Source organism: Fukomys damarensis, unplaced genomic scaffold (genome assembly GCF_012274545.1).
Source record: "Fukomys damarensis isolate Sample0158 unplaced genomic scaffold, DMR_v1.0_HiC HiC_scaffold_24, whole genome shotgun sequence".
Classification (NCBI taxonomy): domain Eukaryota; kingdom Metazoa; phylum Chordata; class Mammalia; order Rodentia; family Bathyergidae; genus Fukomys; species Fukomys damarensis.
In genome coordinates, this window is record NW_022900936.1 from 17707489 (window position 1) to 17734217 (window position 26729).

Genomic DNA, 26729 nt, shown 5'->3' on the forward strand with positions numbered 1-26729 from the left:
TCACATATATTAATCTAGATTACCTCTGACAGTGGGCAAATTTTGTAAATATTTTTTTTCTTTATTTGTTGCAATATAATGAGTTCTTTAAGAATAGGGTTGGTTAATTGTTCCTAAAATGTGTTACTGAGAAGAGCGTCTTCACTGTCACCTGAGAATTTGCTATGAGCAAAAACACATTTTCAAGACCTACTCTGTACCCACTGCATCAATAATATGAGTGGGACTCAGCATTGTAGTGTTTAAAAGTTTTGCTGAGATTTCAATATATGCATGCATTGTATAATAAAGGTACTGATCATCTCATTTAGATTTGTTCTGTGATGGGGACATTCAAAATCTGGTCTTCTAGCTATTTTGAAATTTTCAATATAGTATTTATAATGACTATCACTCTACTGAACAATAGATCAACAGAATTTATTCCTCCTATGTAGCTACAACTTTATAACCATTGATAAATCTCTCCCAATCCCCACTAATTCTCCTGTCCCAGGCCCTGCTAACCACTTGTCTACTCTCTACTTTACGAGATCAGATTTAGAGTTCATATATGAGCATTCTATTTTTTAATAAGTTCTCCAGATGATTCTTGTAAGCACTAAAATTTGAGAAACACTTTATGTGAATAGCATGCTTTTACTCATATCCAATCATAATCTTTCTGATGAGCTCTGTTTCAGTGAAGGAAGAAAAGCACGACCTGGTGAACAGAGGGAACTAAAATTTTAAGCGAATTCTTCAGCCATGTGTATTTGTCACGTGGTTTGGAGAAAAGAGCAACTTGAAGGTGAATTTAATCAATGCTGATAACTAAGTGGGATAATTGCCTCACTCTCTGCATTACTTAGCCTGCATATAAATAGGTTTTAAGCCATGTTTTGGTGCAAATGGTGCATGAATTAGGGGGTAGTAGGTTAATGAATTCAGGAAACTTTGTAATGTGTGATGTTTTAGACCAAATCATTATGAAAACATGTCACTAAAAAAATACATGCAAATCAATATATCCCAATAAAAGTGTTAAAAACATATTTGGCCATGCTATTAAAGATTTAAAAATTTTGATGTGGTAATATTTTCACAATTATTGCTCTCCAAATGTTTCACAAATTTGTTATTTTACCTTACATCATAAATAGTAAGTACAATTCAAAGAAAGATAAAGTGAGTTTTTAACTAAAGGATGTAAGAGTAGTGCTGAAATTCTTAATTGTTAATGTTGATATCCAAAAGTAAGTATTTTAACTATGAAGCTTTGACTGTGGAGAAGTAGTGCATTTTAATATATTACTCACATCAGGTTTGAAAATGCTTTTGATCTTTCTTATCTTGTAAAGTTGACATTTTGAAGTTATTATGTGTACACAAATTTTTGATGAGAGTTCTGTAATTTATCTTTGAGAACTTAATAAAAAGATATGATATATAAGATTATATATGATATCTCTAACAAAATGCATATATTGCATTTTTAAAAGTAAAAATACATATAGTGCTCTTAATTTCAGTGAAACCTCCCAGAATGTATTTAAAATATATATTTAGTTACACATTTCATGATTTATATCTATCTTATGGCCCAATTACTTTCATATAAATCAATGTTGTCACATTATTGAGGTTTAATATATTTGTTGATTTTTTCATTGCATACCATTGTCAGATATAGTTTATAAAGTAGAAACAATAAAATTGTCATTCGATAAACTCCTTCAATACAGGTCTTGAAGAAATCCTCCCTATTAATAGAAGCCCACCAACAACAAAAATTCAAACATGGAAAATTTAGCCAGAGTAGAAGAGTCAGCAGAGAAAACAAAGATTGGAAATCCTGTTATTTTTAGATATTTGATTTTTAAGATAAATAATAATTTATTTTAAAAAGCAGAAGTGTAACAAAAATTGAGAAAGGAACATAATGTAAAAGTCATACATCCAAGCAATAAAAAAGTTCTAGAATTTACTAACAGTGTACCTGAATCATATCAATTTTACAATCAACATTAGTTTGAATGCAAAATTGATAATTTACACATTAACAAAGAAATCTCGTCAACTTGAAGAAATGTTTAAAAAGTATATTGATTCATCACAAAAAGTACAAAGAGGAAAATAATGTAAAGATTTAAGAGAAACTGGGAATAAACAAAAATATATGTTCATTTAGAGTTCCAGGAAATAAATAATTGATCAGACATAGGGTTAGGCACCACTTAAAATAGTTCCAGTGATAGTTTTCTAACTTTGACATAGACATAATTATCAGATTAACAAAGAACTAATTCCAAGCTAGTCAGAAACTGATACTCACTTGCAGGAAATTTAGAATACCAGAGCACTGAAAAAAGAAGATATCTGTTAATCAGCCAAAAGGAGAAACATACCTATTAAAGAATCAAAATACAAATATCATTAAAATAATAAAATAAACATGTACATTAGATTATTTTAAAATTAATTTTATTGGTACATTAAATGTGTGCATATAATGACATTCATTGTTGGAAATTTGTACCTTTATATAATCAATCTTGGTTCTTATGTTTTCCCCATTCCCCTGTCCTCCCTTAATTCCTCCCTCCCTCCCTATCTACAAAGACTTTGTTACAAAGACATTATTTTTCATTTTCTGATATTAATTCCATTATCTTCAAAGTTCTGATAAAATGTTGATAGTTTTCAACGGGTAGTTTTATGTTCAGATAGGCGATCACACCTGTAATAGCTTAGTGTACCATAAACTAGGTTCAAATAAACTATCATTGTTTTGGAAGAAGATTTGGTTGAGTGGATTAAGTTCAGACTATTGAATTAATATGAAATTTCAGACTTATGAATGAAAATACAAAAATATGTCACAAAATTTTCCTGACACAAAACGACCAAAAATGTAAAATGAAAAGCCTTTTAAAAAAGGAGAAAAAGGAGAGATTTCAAGTCGTAACAGGAAAAAAGAGCAGATTTAAGAAATACATGTTTCCCTGTTATATCTGCCGCTGAGATGAAAAGCAAGAGCCCTGGAACCATCAAACAACTTGGCTTGCTCTCTAGTATCACGTTCTTTTCAGTCTCCTCCTCATCCTATTCTGTTGTTTATTATAATCCATTCCCCATCCCCTGCTCCTCTACATTCTATTGGGGATCTTCAGTTCATCTGTGGAGACCCTGACAATCCAAGATTACCAAATTTTAGCATCACATGGCTGTTACCAAAGAGAGACTGGAACATGATGGGGTTTTTCTTTCATTTATTTGGAAATGTCAATAATAGTAAGATATCACGAGTGAATCAAGTAAAAGGAGAAAGTCAAATAGGCAATAAGAAATTAGGTTTCTGAGTTTTAGCCCCAGTGTGGGCTGATTTTTTTTCTAGTCCTGAGTGCAGAAAAAAATGTAACATTAGTTTTATAGGCTAGATTGAATAAAATTATAAACTGAAGCACTGAGAGCCTTTCTGTAACCATGAAATTAAATATTGGAGAAATTTTCTTTCATTTCACCTAAAAATAAATTATAAAAATGCAAATAGTATAGAAAAAGGGAAAAGAATGAAAAAATGCTATAAAAATGAACCCAAAATTATATAACATTCAGACTACTCTTCACCTGAATGACCAGTTTCACATTTGACTACAACCATCTTTCCTCTATAAAACTTCTTACGTTTCTTTTTCACTGTTGGGGGTTGAACCCACTGACTTGAAAAGGCTAGGCTAGTGCTCTACCATAAAGATACATCCTCAACCCAAATTCCTTTAAATTATATCAGTGGATTAAATTTGATATCCTTTTTCTATTCATCCAAAAATATGATTATGTAATTATACATAAGTTAAAAATACTTGAGGGACTCTGCAGTCTATGATATATGGCTAAACTGATCAGCCTGGGCTTTTTTATTGTAGTTTAATTGGTTCTGCAGTGATTTACAGTCTTTGAGAAAAAAGCATTGACGAAGTAAAGTCTAGGGTAATTAATTTGCCTGAGATGAATGCTCCAAGTGATTGCATAACTATGTTGCTACCACATGAGTAAACATAACCTCCGTGTTCCATAGCTGTTGGAACTGTAGTTATTCAAACGCTTATTCATACTCTTTGTGACATTTTACTAGATTCCCCTGAGAGATCAGCAAGCCATGATTTCTTTTGGACCAACTATTGTGCTATATTGTCAATGAGCAATTATCAGCAGGTCATCATGGCTTTGCCACACAGAGTTATAATAGATTGAATTTTTCTGTGCAGCAAATAGAAGCAGGGAGAGTAACATACTAGGTTCTATATTAAAATTAATTAACTTAGCAGAAGCACTTGGTATCATCACTAGATAGAAATGTTGTCTACTAAGCTTTAACTATTCATCAAAACACTAAGATTTATTTTATATAATCTTGTGATACTTACAGTTTGGAGTTTCTATACTGGATATTGATGATGAAAGTATTTTTAGCAATCATCAAGGAATAAATAGAGCACTGGGATTTGGTATTTGTTAATGTTAGTCATCTGGAAAATTGAAATTGCTAAACTTGTTCTCAATATTCTTACTAACCTTGATCTCAGTGTTTAGCATATTTAGATGCTCCTGATGAAAGTATTATGAATTGTACCATATATATGTATAGGATATATATATATATATATATATATATATATATATATATTTCAAACAGACACACACACACATATATATATACATATTTGAGAAAACCTAATATGTTTTTCTGCCGAGATAGCATTACAAATTTACCACCTGAAATTGTCTCTACTTGTTGCTGAACATGATTACTGCAATAAATAAGGCATGGTTGTCTGAATGGTGGAGGACTTGTGAATATCTGTGTTCTTTGCCTTCCTTCAGTCATAGGGAAATTCTTATTTTCTTCCTAACCCTGCTTACTGAAAAGTAGTTAAATGACACATATATAAACATAGATTATATTAACATTCATCTATGACTTATAACAGTAACTGTTCTATTTATTTAGCACATAAGTCATGTTGCTGACAATTTATCCAGTTGTAGGTCAGTGAAAAACAGTATATTAGTGAAAGACTAGACCAACATATTCCAGGAAGTACCTTCTCTATTTCATTTCTGCCTTGAGAATGGTTCAGTAGACTGATAAACCACAAGGTACATCACAGAAAATACACAAATTCTAAATGGATTCCGGGACTCTGTCGTATGAGTGTTTAGAAGGAGAATTATTTTCTCGGCTTGCAGTATAGATTCACAAAGAAAGGCTATTTTTACAATGTTTATTTAACTATTGTTAAAAAGACGTTGAAGGCCAGAGAGATAATCATAGTGTTGACGACAATAACAGATGTTCGCAGAGACCATCCAAGGTGACTTACCACATTATGTTATGTGACTTTTCCAGAAAACTGGAAATTTGCTATTTTCTATGAAGAAACAAATACTTCCAGAAAATAATTTCAAACACACACGAGAGCTACAGCTTAAATCTAGGACTTCTGAATATTATGCTCTTGTTTGAAGTATTGCATAAAATTAATGTTTCTTCTTGGTGAGGTACCTTGCTGTGTCATGGAATTAAGGCTCTGTATTGGAAGTCAGCCTATATTCAGCGTGGGAGTCATTATCGAGAAGGTAAATTGTCATTTAAATCTTGAATGATGAGGAATTTGGTAAACACTATAATCAAGGGATTATAGGAATGGGCAAGAGGGAGTATTCAGTAAAATCAACACTTACTTTGAAGGATGAGATTTATCAAGCAAAAATAGTGTGAAGTGTTGTGTGCTTATAAAGTACAAACCAGAGGGTCACAAACATTGGGTTATGCCAAAAAGACTGAGGTATATTTCAGTTATCAAAAAGAAAACACCGAGTGAGCCTCATGGAGGTAGGAGGTTCAAAGAGGAAAGAATAGAGAATCTCAAGTACTTCAAAAGGACTGAGCTGGATGAGAAATGAAGACGGATGTCAGATCCAGTTAAGAGAAGTTTATCAATGATCTTTGAGATGTGATTGCATTGACATGAGAGAAGGAGAAAGCGTGTGTGTGGAGTGGCTGTACAGTAAAACAAAAAAGAAAAAGGCAGCTAGAGATAAAATTTCCCCCCAATGTTGCAGATCTTAAACAACTGCTTCTTTTATGATGAATTTAAATCATTTGTTCCATGACCTTTGAATCATTTCAAAGGCAAGTTTTTCAAGTAGACTGAGATTCCTTAAATAATTTTTCTAATGTAGGAATATCACACTATTTGACCTTTTGATATTTGATGAAGTACTCAGTACTTCTCCCAGATTGATTGTGTTCTTTTACTCCTAACAAGTTTTACATTTATAACATTCTGAACTACAAGGTAAAAATGTGATAGCCATATTTTCTCCAACCAAACTGACTCCTCTGAAGATATGAGGAAAAATTGGGAACAGTAATTTCTGGAGAATAATAGTATAATACAAAGAGAATTGGGACTCAGACATCACTGTTCTGAAGTAGCAGCCTAAAGAGGAATTAGATCATTGAGCTCCAGAGACACAAGGTGTGAAAGGATCCACAACATTTTGATTTTCTCTACCTCCAATACTAAGTGATCTTCCAGCTTCTACTTGAAATACCTGTAGGTATGTGTGTGGCATTTAAGTGAGTACATATGAGAATTATATATATTTGTGTGTATATTTTCATATTCATATTTGCATGCATATTCATATTTAATTCCCATATTTGTTAATACATTCTTCATAGAGATTCTGTGTAAGAGAGTTTATACTATCTGTAGCCTGAATAATTTCCAGTTTATATTTCCATGGGCTACAGTTTTGCCACAGACTATCTCAGCCGACTCAAGCTTTACCTAGATCCTAAGCAGGATGACAGCCACCATAAGCAGGCAGAGTCAGCTCCTGTCAGACACTGAGTATTTTCTTGTGAGAGTTATCTAGGGTAATATGTAAAGCAGCCACCATAAGCACTAGATGAGGGGGCTCGATAGATAAAACGTGCAGAGGGAATGAATACAAATATTGGTCTGAGTCATAGATTTTAGACCTTAGAGATTTATAAATATTTACTCTGTAGAAAATTTTGAGTAATTTGTATGTACTGATTTTCCTTTAGTCCCCAAACCATCTTATCAATGGAATATAATGACAGTACGAGTCAGTCTTTGGATGCAGCTCGATTACTCATATTTGCGGTTAGAAAGGTAGATCTAGTATTTTATAGTAAGTCACATCTCACTTATTCTTAAACTAAACTTAAAAAAATTATTTGCTTAGACAGGCACACACACACAAATACAATTACATGTGTATTCATACTTGCTTCAAAAAATCTGTCTCCCTGTGCATGTAGGGTTTCTATTGTAGTTATGTAAAACAAGTGTGATTCATTTTCCAAATAGGTCAATGAAGTTTTTTTTTACTATTCATACTTTACTACTAATCTAAAACATTGTAACAATATTAAGGTCACATATTTAGATAACTGTCTTCATTGTCTAATACTGAATATGATTTAACATGTACAACTGTATTTAGCATGTGTTCTCAGGTATTGCTCTCTTTTTTCCTTCTATTTCTAAAGGCAGTTCAATTCCAAATAACTTTAAATGTTTTTGAAAATTTGAATTTATTGTTGGCTCTTCTGAGATAATTATTTATAGAGATGAGCATTCCAATATATGAATATATTGCCCATTCTATATGATTTTTCTTTCTTTTAAAAAATTTATTGGTACATTTTAGGTATACAGTATAATGACATTTATCATTGGGTTGTACCTTTACATAATCTATCTTGGTTCTTAATTTTCCCTATTTCCCTGTCCTCCCTTCAACTCTTCCACTTGTCCATACAAGTCTTTGTTTCCATTTTTTTGCATTTTCTCAATTAATTCTATTCCCTTCTTTCCTTTCCCCTACTACTCCCACTTTTCCTGCCCTTTTATCCCTCTTCTTCCTATTTTACATTATCTATTATACCTTTTAGTCCTTATTTACACTTTGTTTCTTACATCAGAGAAACTATTTGCTATTTACATATGTATGTCCTATTTATTTTGCTTAATAGTAACACCTCAGTGTGCTTCCATGGAGCTATAAATGTCTCTAATTTATCATTCCTTATGGCTGAGTAGTATTCCAGTTTATAATTAAAAAGCACATTTTTTTATCCAGTTGATTGGCAATTGGGTTATTTCCAAGTTTTAGGTATTACAAGCTTTAGCTATTATACTGTACTGCTATGAACATGGGTACACATGAATCACTGTAGTATGATTCTTTTAATTTTTGGGGGATGATACCCAGAAAGGGAATAGCTGGATCAAAAGGGACTTCCAATCCTAGTTCTTTGAGGTATCTCCATGCTGATTTCTACAGTGGTTGCACAGTCTATACTCCCAGCAGGAGTGAAATAGTAGTCCTCTTTTCCCACAACCCTACCAGCATTTATTATTGGTTGATTTCATGTTAGCATCCATGTAGGTAGAATTTCAGTGTTGTTTTCATTTGCATCTCAAATGACCAATGATGTTGTACATTTTTTTTTAATGTTTATGTGCTATTTCTACTTTTTCTGAGAAATATCTGTTCATTTCAGATTCATTTATGGTTTGGGTCTTTAAATTTGGGAGGATGGATTTTTTTAAAGTTCATTTATTCTAGATAGTAGACCTTTGTCTGCGAAGAGCTGGCAATTTTTTTTCCCACATTGTGTGTTGTGTCTTCACACTGTTGGTCATTTTTCTTGCTGTGCAGAAGCTTTTCAATAAGAAGACATCCCACTTGTTGTTTGTATTAGTTCATGTGCAAATGAGGTTTATATACCCTGACCAAATGGAATTATTGGGATTCAAGGATGATTCAACATACACAAATCAATAAATGTAATACACTATATTAATATAGCCAAGGACAAAATCCATATGATCATCTCAATAGATGAAGAAAATGCATTCAACAGAATTCAACATGAATTCATGACAAAAACTCTACAAATAGGTAGTCTCTACCTCAATCTGATAAAAGTCATCTATGAAAGACCAACAATAAATATCATACTAAATGGTCAAAAACTGAAATCATTCACACTAAAATCAGGAACAAGACAAGGATGTCCACTATCACCACTCTTGTTCAATATAGTTTTGGAAACCTTGGCCACAGCAATCAGACAAGAGAAAGGAATAAAGGATAGAAAATGAAGAAGTCAAATTGTTATTATTTATAGATGACACAATACTCTATATAGAAGACCCCAAGAACTCCACCAGAAGTCTTCTAGACTTAATAACCAAATTTAGTAAAGTAGCTGGATACAAGGTCAACACAAAAAATCAACAGCTTTCCTGTACACAAACAGATTTACTGAGGGAGAAATGGGGCAAACAGTTCCTCTAAAAATAGCATTGAAAATATTGAAATACTTAAGAGTGAACCTGACAAAAGAAATCAAAGGCCTCTGCTCTGAAAACTATAGCACTCTGAAAAAAAGAGATCAAAGATGACATTAGAAAATGTGAAGACATCCCTTGCTCCTGGGTAGGAAGAACCAACATAGTGACAATGTCCATACTTCCAATACTGATATATAGAATTAATGCAGACCCAATTGAAATTCCAGCAGCAAACTTCAAGGACCTTAAGAAAACAATAAAAAAAAATCATTTGGAATCAGTAGAGAACTAGAGGAGCAAAAGCAATTCTAAGAAATATAGGCAGTATCACAATCCCAAATTGGAGACTATACTACAAAGCTACTGTGATAAAACAGTATGGTACTGGGAAGGAAACATACCCAAAGATCAGTGGAACAGATTAGAGGGTGCTGAAAAAAGTTCAAGCACACTCAGCCACCTTATCTTTGACAAAAGAGCCAAACACCCTCACTGGAGGAAATATAGCCTCTTTAATAAATGGTGCTGGAATAACTGGATTTCAAATTGCCAAAAATTGAAATTAGATCTATATCTCTCACCACGCACTAAACTACAATCAAAATGGATTAAATACTTAAATATTAAAATAGGAATACTAAACCAGCAGGAACAGATATTAGGTAGTGCTCTTGAAGACCTTGGCATAGGAAAAATTTTTTTCTGTACATGGTTTTCTTTCAATGTGACACTGATTTTTTTTTCCTTTAAGAGTTTGGCTATATTTAGATCCTTTCAATCTGGGCAGACATTCTAAATACTATGCCCAAAATGATGAAACTGCATTTATCCTGAAATTAAATAATAAAGGGCCACATTATTTTACCTTCTGTTCTCATGACAAGTGACTTTGGAATTATAAGCAAACATTTAGCTATTCTATAGCCATCTCACAAAAACTACAGGAAGGACCTACATAGGTGTAGAGGAACAATGCCTAACAAGCTCTGGATTATGTAGCCATCATGTCTTTGAGTTTCACTGGAATAAACATAAGAAACGTGAGTGAAGAAGTCTTGGAAATGACCTCAACTCAGCCACATTCTGAGTGCAGGAGCATGAGAAACTTAACAGAATTAACAGCCAGAAATTTCCAACTGAGTGGGTCCAGTTTCCTGACGCACAGACATTATGTCACATAATAAGTTGCCATTATTTTAAACTACTATTTGGATAACTTTTATACAATTGTATATAAATTATATAGCTTTAAGAAGTGGAGTTAACTTAGCAATTTAAAACCATTATTATTATTAAAATTCATAAAATAAGAAAAAATTTTAATTTTGCGTTTATTTCAGAGGGTTCATCTGGTGTCCTTGATATTTGAGAGCAAACCTGATATGGTTTATGTCTAGGTTACCCCCAGAGTTTCATGCACTCATGGGCAAGGCTTTGGGTATGTGATTGAATCATGGGGTTACTGGTGAATTAGTCCACTGATGAGTTTTAGCTAAATGATCAGGCGGCGTCTCCTTGGAAGAGATGGGTCAGTGGGAGTTTGGTATATATACCTCTCAGGTTCCTGTTGGATGCCATGAGCTGTACAGCTTTCCTCTATCAGATCCTTTCATCATACCTTCCTGCCTTAGAGCCAGGCAGCTATGGACTCAAAACAAGATCCTATTTAAACCGCTTCTCCTTCAAATTGTGGATTTTGGGCCTTGTGTCTCAGAAACAAAAAAGGGACTAAGACAGCTTCATATGGACTTCCTCCTACCTATAAACTGTAATTTATACCCCTTTGGCTATGTAGATTCAGTTTATCATGACACACACTAAAATGCGTGATTAGTGCACACAGAAGTATTTTATTTCATGTTACATTTGTGCTGCCAATACATACTACGATGCCTACCATAGAACATGCATTCTTTGTTGAATAATAAATGAGCCCTTAGACTTTTAAGGTGTATAATCATAAAAATTGCTTTAATAAGTAAGTTTATCTGTTTTGTGAAAAATGCAAGATCAGTGTACAAGGTAGCTTGTCAAATAGACCACCTGAATTTTCAGAAAAATTCATAGCTTCTCCATTCAGGATAGGTAATACCAGCAACGTGCTATTTGAACTAAATAATAAAATAATTAATTCATCTATTTGTTCTTCCCAAATTTCTCTTTAATTTGTCTTATTCACAGTTGACTGTAAGGTCATAAATTCTTTTCATCCCTTTTGTGGGGTTAAAGAGAATTCAACTAATAAAACCAGCAGACTGAACTTGTAGACTGTTCTGATTGAATCCAAAGCTCCTGGCTGATGTCAGCTGATGAATGGGATTGCAAAATATGACCCTGGGCATCACTGATACCTATTGAAAACTTAATAATAAATTAGCCAGTATCTAGAAAGATGGAAAGACAAGGATCACTAAAATTATATTATGCTTAAGAAAATATTATAGTTATATGGGGAGCCGCAGAGCAGATGAATAAGCACAAGGAAGGCTGGGAGGTTGGGTGGAAATGGGGCACTCGCATAAAAGAGTAGAAAGAAAATGACTTTGCCAATTTCTCAAGGCAAACATACCTTTCATAAAGGTTAGATCATTAATGGCGTTTCCTAAAAGCATCAGGTAGTGTGGTAAGAAATAAGCATAGGGTCATGTCTCAGTAACCTCCGAAGACCCCACGTGGACACCAGGGTGTGAAGGAAGTGTCACCACCTGGCCCCGGTCGCCAGGACTTGACATGTCTTATGTAGGGCTGCAGTTGCATTTCTTCTTGTTCAACTGCACTAATTTAATGTTGATCAAGGTGAAAAGAAAGTATTTCAAAATTCTATATTAATAAATAAAATATACAGTTTGTCCTTGACAGCCTCAGATAATCAAGATAATTTATAAATTTAATGAACTGAGTAATTTAATGTTTTTTCTTTTTAAAAAATCTTTTTTTAAGTTTATTGGTACATGTTAGGTATACAGTACAGTTACATTCATCATTGGGATCCTGTATCTTTACATGACAGGTCTTGGTTCTCATTGTTTCCCCTTGTCCCTGCCCTCCCTTCATCCCTCTTCCCCTCCCCTTTTACAAACACTTTATTTCCATTTTTTTTCATTTTCTCATATTTTTTCCTTTTCCCTTATTACCTTTCCTCTACCATTCCCAACTTCCCTAAACCGTTAGCCCTTTTCTTCTTATTTCACACTGTCAATTAAGGAAGCCTCTTTAATAAAGGGTGTTAGAAATACTGGATTTCAATTTGTTAAAGATTAAAACTAGACATATCTTTTACCATGCGCTAAACTGAAATCCAAGGGGATTAAAGATATAAACATTAAAACAGAAACAATAAACCTGCTGAAGATAAGTTAGGTAGAACTTTTGAATATATTGCCATAGGAAAAGACTTCATGAACAAATCCTCAGTAGCATGAAAACTAGCACAAAAATATCAACAGTTGGGATCTCATCTTTTTAAAAACCTTCTGCACAACAAAAGAAATCATAAGCTAAGATAAGAGACAACTCATAATGTGGAGAAAAGTTTTACCAGCCGTTCCCGAGACAAAGGTTTACCATTTAGAATATATAAAGTATTCAAAAAAAAGTTAGACCCCTCAAATATAAAGAACCAATTCAAAAATGAGCATCTGAAATGAACATACTTTTCTCAAAGTAAAAGCAGCAAATAAATATATGAAAAAATGTTCAACATCACTAGTCATTTGAGAGTTGTAGATCAAAACAACACTGAGATTTCCATCTCATCCCAGAAAGAATGGCTGCTATCAAGAAATCAACCAATAACAAATGCTGGCTGGGTTGTGGGTAGATAGGAACCCTTCTTCATTGTTGGAGGGAGTTCAGACTGGTTCAACCACTGTGGAAATCAATATAGAGGTACCTCAAACAATTAGGGTTAGAGGTTCCATTTGACCCAGCTATTCCTCTGCTGGGTACACTCGCAAAAGAATGCAAAGTAGCATATCACAGGGATATAGGCTCACCCATGTTTATAGCGCCACAGTTTGTAGTAGCTAAAATTTGGAGACAACCCAATTGCCCAGCAACTGTAACTGTAATTTTAAAACCAACGCATTCTAAACAGATATATTATTAGTTAACGATGTGCTTGAATGTCTGCTTAGGTGATTGTTTTCTGCTAATTTAACACATGTAAATCAATGGCTGTCAGATTTGGATAATAGCAAACATAGAGGATGGCAATGAGGACCAATTTTAGGAAGCTTGCTTGCGATGACTTTAATAGGATGCCTTATTGTTTTGTTTTTCTTTTCCTGATAACTTTATGCAGCACTGTAAGGAAAATGGTGTATGCTTGTGGGGAAAAACCCTTTGTTTTTATTTCTCTGCTAACTGTCTCTCTTTTTTTTTACATATAGGGTTTGTGAGGTTTTCTTTGTTTGTTTCCTTTCTTTCTTTTTTTTTTTTTTTTTTTTGGTACTGAGGATCGAACTCTGGTCCTTCCGCTTGCGAGGTACGCAGTGGAACCACTGAGCTTAATCCCTAGCCCTGTGAGAGATTTTTGATATTCAATGTGTGGCAATATTACCTCTATTTAGAATGGGTTGATTTTAAAATTAGCAATGAGAAGCTGGGTGTGGTGGCACACACCTGTAATACCCGCACTCTGGAAGCTGAGGCAGGAGGATCGCTGTGAGCTCGAGACCAGCCTGGGCTACACATTGAGTTCCAGGTCAGTCTCAATTACATAGTGAGACTGTCTCAAAAAACAAACAAAATGACAAAACAATAAAATAAAATAAAAATAGCAAAGTGTTCATTAAATTTTTAAATTATCTTGATTATCTGAGACAAGAACAAAATGTGTATTTTATTACTTAATTTAAACTTTTTCATCAATCTAGAATTTTAAAAATATCTGATTTAACCTTTATTAACATTAAATTTATGCAGCTGGATACAATTAAATTTACTTAAATAATTTGTATCATTTGTAACTTAATTACTTCCCATAGGCCTTACATACTGTAGTCACAAATATTTATTTTTCATTTTATGTCAAGTCCTTCCAGTATCCATTGGAGCTAACGTATGAACTTCAGAAGCAAAACTTCTCAGGTAATTTGATACCTCTTGTAATTCTGAGTTACAAGCTTTCCTTTCACATTTTCTGACAAGCTAGATACATTCCTATAGCATTTTTCACAGGGCAGTACTGGGGAAAATTTATTTTCTTTGTTTATATGAAAGTTACTTAGTTACTTTTATTTTAAAGGATATTTCAGGGTGTATAGAAATATGGATGTAGCAAGCCCCTGCAAAATCTCAAAACTTTAAGGATACTGTTGCAGTGCATTTTGTTATTCATTACTTCTTATGAAAATTTAGCTGTGTGCTACCTCTGTGATGGTACAAATGTGGTGTTTATTTTTGGCTGTACCTTTTTTTTTTTTTTTTTGCTTGCAAACCATTGTGTTTGAGAATATTGAGGATTTGTTTTTCTCATACTATGCTTGCTTATAACAGCACTTATATAGTTTATACTGATGAAAACAAATTAAAATATGAATAGTTTATGTGATAAGCTCTAATATATGTTTGTGCTTTCCATAGGGATGATTTGTATATTTCAATATTATGATGCCATTGATGAAGGGCTCATTAATATGTCTTTCCAAATATACAAAGATAAGGGAGTTTGATTCTATTATTAATTTGTGAGCATTTTTATTGTGAACGTACATCACATTTAGTTTATTTTTATTGCTTCCTTTGGATTTTAGAGCCTATTCCTTTGGACATATGAGTTAGATAAAATATTTCTTAATGTGGAACCACCGTTTTGTTTCTTTGATGGACCCTAATGCCCTCGTAGTTCTTCTAACATGAGAGTAAATTCCTTTCGGAAATATATTCTTAAGAAGGTGATATTCTTCTAATTTCATTTTAAGCTATTTTTATTCAATATCTGAATTATATTAGTGTTACTAGGAGACAGATCTGACAGATTCAATTCCAACTCCTGTGTATAGCAAGTAAAGAATTGCAAAGTACACACCCGGTGGTGAGAGAAAAGCAACTAAATTTACTGGAGGTCGTGAACAGAAAAAAGGTTCTGGGCTAATAGAAAAAGGCACACTGTACTCCATGAAGACAAATCAGGCTTTTGGACTCAAGAGCAAGAGAGAAAGCAAAAAGAAAACGGAAAGCATGTGCTTTGGTCTGTAGTTATACTGAATAGTGCTAGGGTAGGGTGAGCCTTAGCTGATATAGGTGGAGGAGATTGATTTCCTTAGCCCTAAGTGTTCTGTCTGTAATACTGAGGATGGAGATTAGGTAATAGCATATTGGCTGGGGCAGCAGGTATGAACTATTAATTGTAAAATGCCAGGGCACATGTGTACAACAATTCCCAAAGCCCTGCATGTGGACCCGAATGCCCTCTTGAATTCCTCTTGCAAGAACCTGAGCAAGTTTCTGATAGGATAGCCTAGAGCTGATGTCAGCCTGAGGACTGGGAAATACAAAAGGACAGTTGTCATTGAGCTTCTTCCACTGTGTTCTCTCTTGGACATTGATCCACCCTCAGGCTGTAGGGTGTACTTCTTTTCCTATTTTTAGTTGGTCCAAATTAGCTCTGCAGAGGCCATTTCTTTTCCTACCTTTAATAAATGTAAAACCTTGCTACCATTTATGATTGTATTGAACAATTCTTTGTTCAGAACAGAAAAAAAAAGCCCTAGAAACCACTTATGGAAGGAGACTGCAATACCCTAAATCTGGTAACATATTTGGTATAGCCAGGAATGAGCAGATTAGTAGCTTTTGGGCACATTTTTGGATTTCTAATATCTATGGCCAATGTGTTTATCTCTCCCTTTCTCTTCCCTAGGAAAGCTCCAATCTCCTTCCTATCTATTCTCCACTAGGATGAGCTTTTATTTGTTGTGGGGCTCAAGTCCTTTTTGGTTATCAGGGAGGGGCAGGGAGCTAGAGGATGGGAAAAATTTATGGAAGCTCAGGAATTCAGGAAGCTTTGTCATGAGGCCAAGAGAAGCTTCCTAGTGTGTCCTACCATGTGGAATGGGGGTAGGAGCGGTGTGCACCACAAAACCTGGAAACACTACTTGCCTCATTAAATTATTTGAGAAATTCCCATGCATGCATATCTATATCTCTATCTATCTATCTATCTATCTCTATCTATCTATCTATCTATCTATCTATCTATCTATCTATCTATCTATCTATTTGTTTTTGTTTTTGTCATTGAGTCTATTGGAACTTTTTAGGTATAGAGTACAGCTCCATTCATCACTGAGATCTTGTACCTTTACATGACAGGTCTTGGTTCTCATTTTTCCCCTTGTCCCTGCCCTCCCTTCACCCGCTTCAACCTTCCCTATTTACAAAAACTTTGTTTCTATTTTTTTTGTTTTCTCATATTTTTTCTTTTCCCTTATTTCCTTTCCCCTACTCTTCTAACTTCCCCTACACTTTAAGCCCTTTTCTTCCTATTTCACATGGTCAATTATACCATTTGGATCTTATTTACACTTTTAGTTTTTCACACCAGAGAAACGATTTAGTATTTACACATTTGTGTCTTATTTCACTTAAGAGTATGGCCGCAATATGCATCCATTTCCCTATGAATGACTCTAGTTTCTCATTCTTTATGGCTGAGTAGTACTCCATTTTATAGAAAAAACACATCTTCATTATCCAGTCTCCAACTGACAGATATTTGGGCTGTTTCCAAGCTTTGACTATTACAAACTGCCACTATAAACATGGGTGCACATATATCATTGTGGTATGATTCTTTTAATTCTTTTGGAAAAATACCCAAGCAGAGGGATAGCTGGGTCAAATGGAACCTCTAATCCCTGTTCTTTTAGGTACCTCCATATTGATTTCCATAGTGGTTGTAACAGTCTGCACTGCCACCAACAATGGAAAAGTGTTCCTTTCTCCCCACAACCCCACCAACATTTGTTATTGATTGATTTCTTGATAGCAGTCATTCTTTCTGGGGTGAGGTAGAATCTCATTATTGTTTTCATCTGCAACTCTTGAATTACAGTGATTTTGAACATTTTTTCATATATTTATTTGCTGCTTTTCTTTGTTTGAGAAATGTCTGTTCATTTCAGATGCCCATTTTTGAATCAGATCTTTATATTTGTGGGGCCTGAGTTTTTTGAGTTCTTTATATATTCTAGATAATAGACCAAAGCCACTGTGATAAAAACAGCATGATACTGGCAAAGAAAAAAACCTGAGCATCAGTGGAATAGATTGGGAAATTACAGAAAGGACTCCAGATGTACTCAGCTACCTCATTTTTGACAAAGGAGCCAAACATGCTCACTGGAGGAAAGATAGCCTCTTTAATAAATGGTGTTGGAAAAACTGGATTTCAACCTGTCAAAGATTAAAACTAGACCTTATCTTTCATCACACACTAAGCTAAAATCCAATTGGATTAAAAATCTTAATATAAAAAAAGAAATACTAAATCTGCTGAAAGATAAGTTAGGCAGAACTCTGAAGAGATTTGAATAGGGAAAGACTTTGTGAACAAATCCTCCATAGCATAGGGACTACCACAAAGAATCAACAACTGGGTCTCATCTTATTAAAAAGCTTCTGAACTGCAAGAGAAACCACCAACAAAGGTAAGAGAAAACCTACAATGTGGAAAAAATGTTACCAAATCTTCATATATTTATATTATCATAATATAAAAAAATGGCACATTGCAATAAGATAAATTCAAAAAGTGATGTAGTGTAGGTGTAATTTACCACAAGGAACCAAAATATTGTATCAGATAAACTATTCTAGTAGATGCCTTTCAAGATATTAAAAAATGTAGATGACAAAATGAAAGTGAAGCCCCATGGATATCCATAATTCCTTAAATTATATTTTGTAAAATTTTATGGAATATATTATATGTGGAATGTAACAGAATAATTATAAAAACAGTAAAGTATTTATGGCTTAAATCTATATTTTAAAACTGAGGATCACTTATAAAATTTTAGCCATAATAAGTTATATAATTATTAAAATAGTTGGGGTTTTACTGATATTCTCAAAGGGGAAAACAAAACATTTTGTTAGAATGAAATTTCACTTATATATTCTATATAAATATTCCATTTGTTAAACAGCAGATATTATAGCGTGTACCTTTTTAAAACTGAAATTTTGATTGTCCATTGAATCACTCATATAGCATATTTTTACAAGTGTTACTTCTTTTATTACAAACTGCTTTGCCTTGAACTAAAGAACAGAGGAAAACAGAACTGATTACAATTAGCGTTCCTTTTCTCACACACTTTAAATAATTGCAACTTGATGCCACATTAAATTAACTGAAAGCTTTAATGCAAACAGATGTGGTATTAGAAATTCACTTTATATTGCAATATTTTATCATATATTCTTGGATTAACAGGAAAATATTTGCAAAAGTGAATCCATTAATCCTTAGCAGTGGCACCAGTATTTCCATATATTTCACATAAATGAAATCATTCCTTTTCTTCCTATAAGGTCAAGTTTGACTGCTTCTAGAGGATGTTTAAAAAAATGTTTTTTTCTTTAACCTTGTTAAAACACATATGCACAAAAAATTTGATATGGGATCTCTGAATTCTTGTCAAAAATAAAATATTTTAATAGTTTCTTAATGTCTAGAAATTTTCTCTGGATAATTTTTTTAACTCATAAAAAAGTCAGCATACATATCTGGGGATAGATAGCTCACTTCTCACTCTTTCTTTTTGGAGGTCACATTCTCTTATTGTGTTTGGCCTACTAAAACAAAATACCAATATCAACGTATCAAAATAGGCTACTGGGTAGCTTTTAAAGAAGAGATTTTTTTTTTTACTTCTACAAGGTGAGAAGTGCAAGTTAATGGTGCTTACAGATTCCAGATATGCTGCGGGCTTGTTTTCTCACACATGTCTTCTCACCTTAACTCCACTTGATGGAAGAGGTGTTGGTGTGTGTGGGGTCTCTGTCTGGCCTTTTATGAGGACACTAATTCTGTTATGATTGGTCTATTTTCATCAAATAATCACTTCTTGATTCCATCATTTTAGGGATTAAGATTGCTAAATATTGATTTTGGATTCCAGTATTTGACACTTCGTCCAAGCCAAAAAAATAATCTAAGAAAATACAGTATGCATTTTATGTATACAATCCAAACAATACCTGTAACCTTGAAAATAATTGTCTCTTAATGTATTTATATTTAAAATACTTCTTGTTTCTTAACATCTCCATCAATATTAAAATTTAATGTGCATTTGCAACATTCCTGCGTGAATGTTTATATGCATATTTAATTTTTAACAGAATTAAAGAATTCTCAACAGGGTATATAACCTAAGAGCGTAATTCATCTAGGTTTAAACCAGATTTTAAGGTTAGGGTGCCAATCCAATATGAATTGTGTCCTTATAAAACTGAACAGACCCTAGTGATGTGTGGATAGAGAGAAAGTTATGTGAAATCACTGAAAATAAAAAGGCTTTTAGAAAGAGAAGGCGAGAGACCTCAGGAGATATCGGCATTGTTGGAACAATTATACTGGACTTCCAGCCTTCAAAGCTGTGAGATAAAGGTTTCTGTTATTGAAGCTACTGCACCTGTGGTAGTAAGTTAAGAGACCTTCAAATGAACTAAAATATTCTTGTGAGATAACTTCTATTTTACTTGTTTGAAGATCTGGTTCATCTGATGTTAGGTGACAGTCTTAGTGAGAAGATTGACAAATAATTTACAATAGTGTTTTATCAGCTTTTTATTGATATTAGATCTCGGTTTTATTACTCATATTTAAACTCATGTTATTGCCTTCATCTATGAGAAATTTGCCTATAATCATGTGTGGACCTCATCCACAGCGTTACAGCAGCATACTCTGAGCTCTGTGTATGACCTTAACCACCAGCTTGGTCAGTGTTTGTTGATGCAGTAGAATGCACCTGTGCCTTACTTCAGGAACAAACAGTTACTTAAATAGAAAAGAAGAAATATACTAAGAATTTTAGTAAAATTGAGTTAATATTACTCAAAATCTCTACTATCAACATCTTTATGCTTCAACTCAATCTTCCTAGCTAGTTTTTATCTATTAAGGCAAGATAAAGTGAAGAAATAAATACATGATTTATTTCCTAAAACATTCAGAATTGTGGTAATGCTTCAGTACCATTAACGTTTTGATATTTTAGAAAAAAAATTCTTTTGGGCTCTATTAAACGATGGTAGGTAATTTAAAAAGTCTAATGTTAGACAGAAAGAAAATGAATTGCTTAGTGTGAAAAAGCACTGCATTTTGCAGAATTTTCTCTTCTGGGAGATCCTTTATGTTTATTCAATTTTAAGTTATGAATAACCTGCTTTCTTACAAATATTTTTCCACTAATATGATACTGAATGGCATAAAAAGGAAGAATTAGTTAACAGAGATCTTTCAAGCAGAAAGAGGTTGGAGTTCACTGGTAGAGTGTTTGCCTAAAACCAGGTTTGAACTCAAACACTAGAAAATCAGTTAATTTGTGCTTTTAAACATGAATTATAGTGAAACCGATATATTTAAAAGTTTTTCATTATGAAGAGTCTTCAGAAAAAGCATATCTGGTTTATAGAGAACTTACTAGATATTTCATATTTACTTACTAGATATCTTGCATATTTAGCAAGATACCTGCTTTCTAAAGGATTTACTAGCTATAATTCACCCAAATGATGCATTATAGGCTAACCAATTTGAAATGAATGTAGGTTTATATCTGAAAATTATTGAGGCTATATCCAAATAAACTGATAATGAGCAATATTTGTTTTTTCTTGTAGTGAATCACATTACACTAAGCGAGGCTTCTGTAAATTAAAGTTTATCTATTTCTGTATATCATCAGACTCTATTCTTTCTGCTTGTGTTGGTTATGAGCAAATAAAGTGTATCTGAATAAGGAGGTGTTTTCTCCTAAGTAATCTACATCACATAAGGAGTGATTCTTGGAAACATTTTCAAATGTAAAACATTCATTAAAATGAAGTACTTTGTAGAAGAAAAATCCTGTTATGTTTTGAACAAAAATAGTACCATTTTTCTACATCACACAAGCTTTTAGTCAAAATAATTTTGCATATCTGCCTAAGTTTGGGGTTATTACTTAAATGGAAGGAAACCGATTTTCGTGAAAGATGTTTGATATACTCAGATCTTCATTTATATTTTAGGTAAATATTATCTATTGCTTATGAAGCAGAACTTGAAAAAAAAAGGACAAACAACTGTCCTCATTTTAAACAAATTCCCCTTTAGACTTCCCTCTCACTGTATTTGTTCTTTGTTCTGTTACAAACAAAATTAGTAACTTTGTCCCTGTAAGTAAAGTTGCATAATCTCCTGTTTTCATAAGATCCTGTTTTTACCTCACCAAAAATGGACTAAATTACAGAACTGTCAAATGTTTCACTAATGACTTCATTCTGCTTCTGTTCACAAGTTTCATGTCTTTAGGCAGGCCAACCCCCCTCTATATATGTGTAAAACTAGAGCCATTCCTTTGTTCTGCACTCAGCCTTTGGTGAGGAGTCTCCTGAGCCAGCATACATCTAAAAATAAATCCTTCTGTTTCATCTATTAGTCTCTTTGATATTTTAAAATTCCACACTTACTTCACATAGAAACAGATGTTAAAACAAATGAATTAATTCAGTAACTATTAATTAGATATATGAATCAGGAGTTTTTATATCCATGATTGGAATTCTTAAAAGTGATAAAAATGATTACCATCCATGTTTGCTTTCTAGTGTATTATAAATTATTCTATGTAGTTTTTCCTCAGCTATGATTCCAGTCAAGCACTTCTATTTTTTATCTAAATTTTGGTCTAAAGAAAAAATTTAAATATCCCCACAGAAGCCATATAAAACAAAATTAGCTGAGTCAAATGTTTTCTCCTTATTAAAATTGTTTGCTTGTATTATTACACTTTGTTTCCTTATGGTATTTTGAAATGTTTTGTAATTGTTGGAACTGTCTGATTTCTTCTTTGATTTCCTCTGTGACCCATTGGTTATTCAGAAGTTTGTTGTTCAATTCTATGTGTTTATGAAATTCTTGCTCTTTCATTTGCTGTTGATCTCTAATTTCATTGCCCTATGGTCTGATAATATACAAGGGATAACTTCAATTCCTTTGCATTTAATTAAACATGTTTTAAAAACGTTTTGAGAAGGTGACTGTTAGAAGTAAGGAACTTGACCTGTACTTTTCTAAGGGCAAGGACACTCAAGGCTAAATATTTACTGAATACTAGGGATAGAATATAGGCAGAGAGGCATGAAAAATAACATCATCTAAAAAGTGAAAATAAATCATTTTTCATAAAATTGTCTCTATCTGGAAAAGACAGAATAATGAAGATGCTAGTATCACAGTGATTAGGAAATAACAAATGAAGAAATAATTTTAGAATAAGCATAGATATATGACAGGGATAAGATCATGTGTACTTCATACATAACTCTGAGGACTTAGTTACTGAGACTGAAATGAAAAGACATTGCATGGTTTTGAGAGAGATTTGTTTTCTGCTTTAACTAAGTAGCTCTTGCTACTGGGAAATGACACACTGAATGGAAGAAGAGGGCAAATCACAGAGAACAGTTAGGATGCAGTCAAAATAAAATTGTCACAGAGAAATTCACAGACATGATAATGATCATATGTGGACACATTTTCAAAATGCCTTATGGTGAAATGAACAGTTTGCTATGTATCAGGTGTGAGATAAAATATAAGGAAGAAAAATGGAAGCTCAAATCTTCTTATTCTCTGTTTCATTTCATGGTCAGCAACTTTAAGAAATACATTGAAAGAAGCAGCATAACCAGAAAGGATGAGCGGAGCCCCATGGAGCTAGACTGGTACCCCACCCTCACCACCCAGGCCTCTGAGAAGTGCAAACTGGTGAGGATGAAAGGGGCACACACACAGCATCCTCCCACATGGCACCCCTGCCTCTGATCTCCTGGTTGTGCCAGAACCTGGATCCACTTCAAAAAGGTACAGGGGCTCACAAAGGTCATTGTCCTGAGCTCCAGAAGATAGAGCAGAAGGTAACAATAGAAAGAGGGTCTCAGGCATCTTGATGAAAATTGAAGTCCACTGGAAAAGTTCAGACAATCTCTGCATTGAAGGTACACTAGACCACCATAGTTGGTAATTTGAAGGGATCACTACCTCCCATCAGAAGCTGGACTATCCTCAGAGGAAGGGCAGCAGGAACCTGCAGTAGAACCTTGCAAATTTCAATCCTGAAGGAGGTCAGGGAGCTTAACCAGGGCTTTCCAGCCAGAAATCAGCCTGAATCTCAGGAGTCTGCTCCTGGTTTGCAGAGACTGACTTAGATCGGCACACTGCTGCCCACAATGTCTATTGTAAGAGCAGAGATATAACCTGAAGGAGGCCCTTCATTTCAATTTTTTGTTTAGAATTTTTTCTTTTCCTCATATTTTTAATTTTTCCATTTTTTAATATTCTTCCTTTTTTCTTTCTTCATTTCCTTTTTGTTGTCTTTTCTTTCTCTATCATACTTACTCTCTCACTCTCCCATATTGTTCTTCAACTCCCTTTTTGTTTGTGTTCATGCCCTAACTCATATTTCTTCTTTCTTTTTCTTTTCTTCTCTTTTCCTTCCCTTAATTGTCATTAGTTTCAAATGAAAGAGAGTGAAGTTACTAGCTTCCCTACTGCTGTTAGGTTGTTCTATTCTTCTCTATGTTCTTTCATTCTGTCTTTTCCTTTTGTCTTCAACAGTTTCTTAAAGTTTGTGTGATCTTCCTATGTCCTCTAACCTCACTTCTAACCTTCTTATACCCTTATATGTATCTATCCGTCTCCCTTCAACTCCTTGTAAGTCCACACCCTGAAGGATAAAGTTGCTAGATTGAAGAGTTTATTCACTATAAACTTATTTTGGGCTGGTTCTTGATTTAGATTTAATTCACATGGGTAAGGGTGATACATTAAACTCCTGTCACATGGAGAATTGTTTTCTATCCTTTCAGTTTCAGTCTATGGGCTTCTTTTTGCACTAGGTGTGTTTCTTGTATACAACATATTGTTGGATTTTGCTTCTTAATCCATTCTGCCAATCTATTTCTCTTGATTGGTGAATTGAGGCCATTAACATTGATGGTTATAACTGATATATTCTGACTTATTCTTGTCATGTTGTTGTCCTTTTGTTGACTCTTTTTACTTTTTCTCCCATCTCCCTTTAGTTTCTTGCCTTGCCTATTTGATTTGGTCTGTTGGGCCTCATGTTATTGTGAATTTCGTTGTCCTTTTCTAGGATATTGTTTAGAATTCCTTGCAGTGCTGATTTGGTGTTCATGAAATTTCCTTTAGACTTCCCTCTCACCGTATTTGTTCTTTGTTCTGTTACAAACAAAATTAGTAACTTTGTCCCTGTAAGTATTCTTCTCTTTGTTTTTTTGTTTTTGTTTTTTGTTTTACTTTCTTTTTTTCTCCTTTTTATTGAGTTTATTGGTACAATCTAGGTATACAATACAATTACATTCATCATTGGGATTCTGTACCTTTACATAATAGGTCTTGATTCTCATTTTTTTCACTTCTCCCTGCCCTCTCTTCACCCCTTCCTCCCCTCCCCATCTACAAAAACTTTATTTCCATTTTTTCAGTTTCTCATTTTTTTCCTCTCCCTTATTACCATTCCCCCACCCTTCCCACTTTCCCTACACCTTTAGCCCTTTACTTCCTATTTCACATTATTAATTATCTCATTAGGATCCTGTGTACTATTATAGATTTTCACACCAAAGAAACTATTCGGTATTTCAGTTAAAGAAATCTCTGTATGAACATTAAAAATAGGAAATCCTAAAATAAAACTAAAAAGGAAAGTAAAAGAGAAAAGGTAATGATGTAACATTAAAATAATCCTTAATTCTGGAGATGAAAATGGTCCCTCAACATATTTAAATTGCTTCTCACTCGTATAGTCTTATCTTATTCTTTTCTTCATTATTTATAGAATACTTTATTTGTTTCTGTAATCAAACCCACGTAGATATGACCTTACATATTTAGTACATATTTACATATTTAGTACCATGTGTTACCCCTGTACATGGAAAAAAATAAAAAATAAAAATAAATTAACATTTCTAGACATATATATATATATATATATATATATATAGACTAATATTAGTATGTTATGCATTGATAGCAGCAACAGCTTTTCCAAGTTCTGCAGTCATCTGAACAAAATTATAGACATTCAGCACATTCCATTAAAAAAAACAAAACAAAGAAAAGAATATTATCCAGAAAACGGCAAAGTTCTGTTGCTGTTGTGGTACCTGGCACCATTTTTTCTATTAGCCTCTTAATCATCATCTGGAAGGAGAACATTCTAGAGTAATATCATTAAATATAGCTCTCATAAAGCATGGTCCCTACTATGTATCATAAAGCAGGTACTAGATATTTTACATTCATAGAGGTATGATACAGTACCATCCTACATCAAAAATACTAGATTCAGTTTTGGTTTGAAATTTACTTTGTCTGCATATAAGATTGCTACCCCTGTTTTTTTCTGGGCTCCTGTCACATGGAGAATTGTTTTCTATCTTTCCACTTTCAGTCTATGGACTTCTTTTTGCACTAGGCGTGTTTCTTGTATACAACATATTGTTGGATTTTCCTTCTTATTCCATTTTGCCAGTCTATTTCTCTTGATTGATGAGTTGAGGCCATTGACATTGCTGGTTATAACTGATATGTACTGACTTATTATTGACATGTTATTGGCCTTTTGTTGGCCAAAAACATGTTTTTGTTTTTTTAATGGAGTGTGCTGAATGTCTATAATTTTGTTCATATGACTGCAGAACCTGGAAAAGCTGTTTCTGCTATTGATGCATAACATACTGCTATTATTGGTCTTTTTATATAAATATAAATACACACACACACATATATATATAAAATTAGAATTTTTGGAAACTTTAACTGTGCTGTCAACTTTGGAAAAAGTTATCCTAATTTACTGTGTTGAGTTGGCATTGTACAGAAATTAACAGCCATATTGGTCTAGAAAGTTAATTTTTTTTCCATTTCTATAGGGGTAATGCACTGTATTAAATATGTAAGGTCATATATACTTGAGTTTGATTACAGAAACTAATAAAGTATTCTCTAAAAAATGAAAAAAAGAATAATATAAGACTACAAGAGCAAGAAGCAACTTAAATATATTCAAGGAGCATTTTCATCTTCAGAAT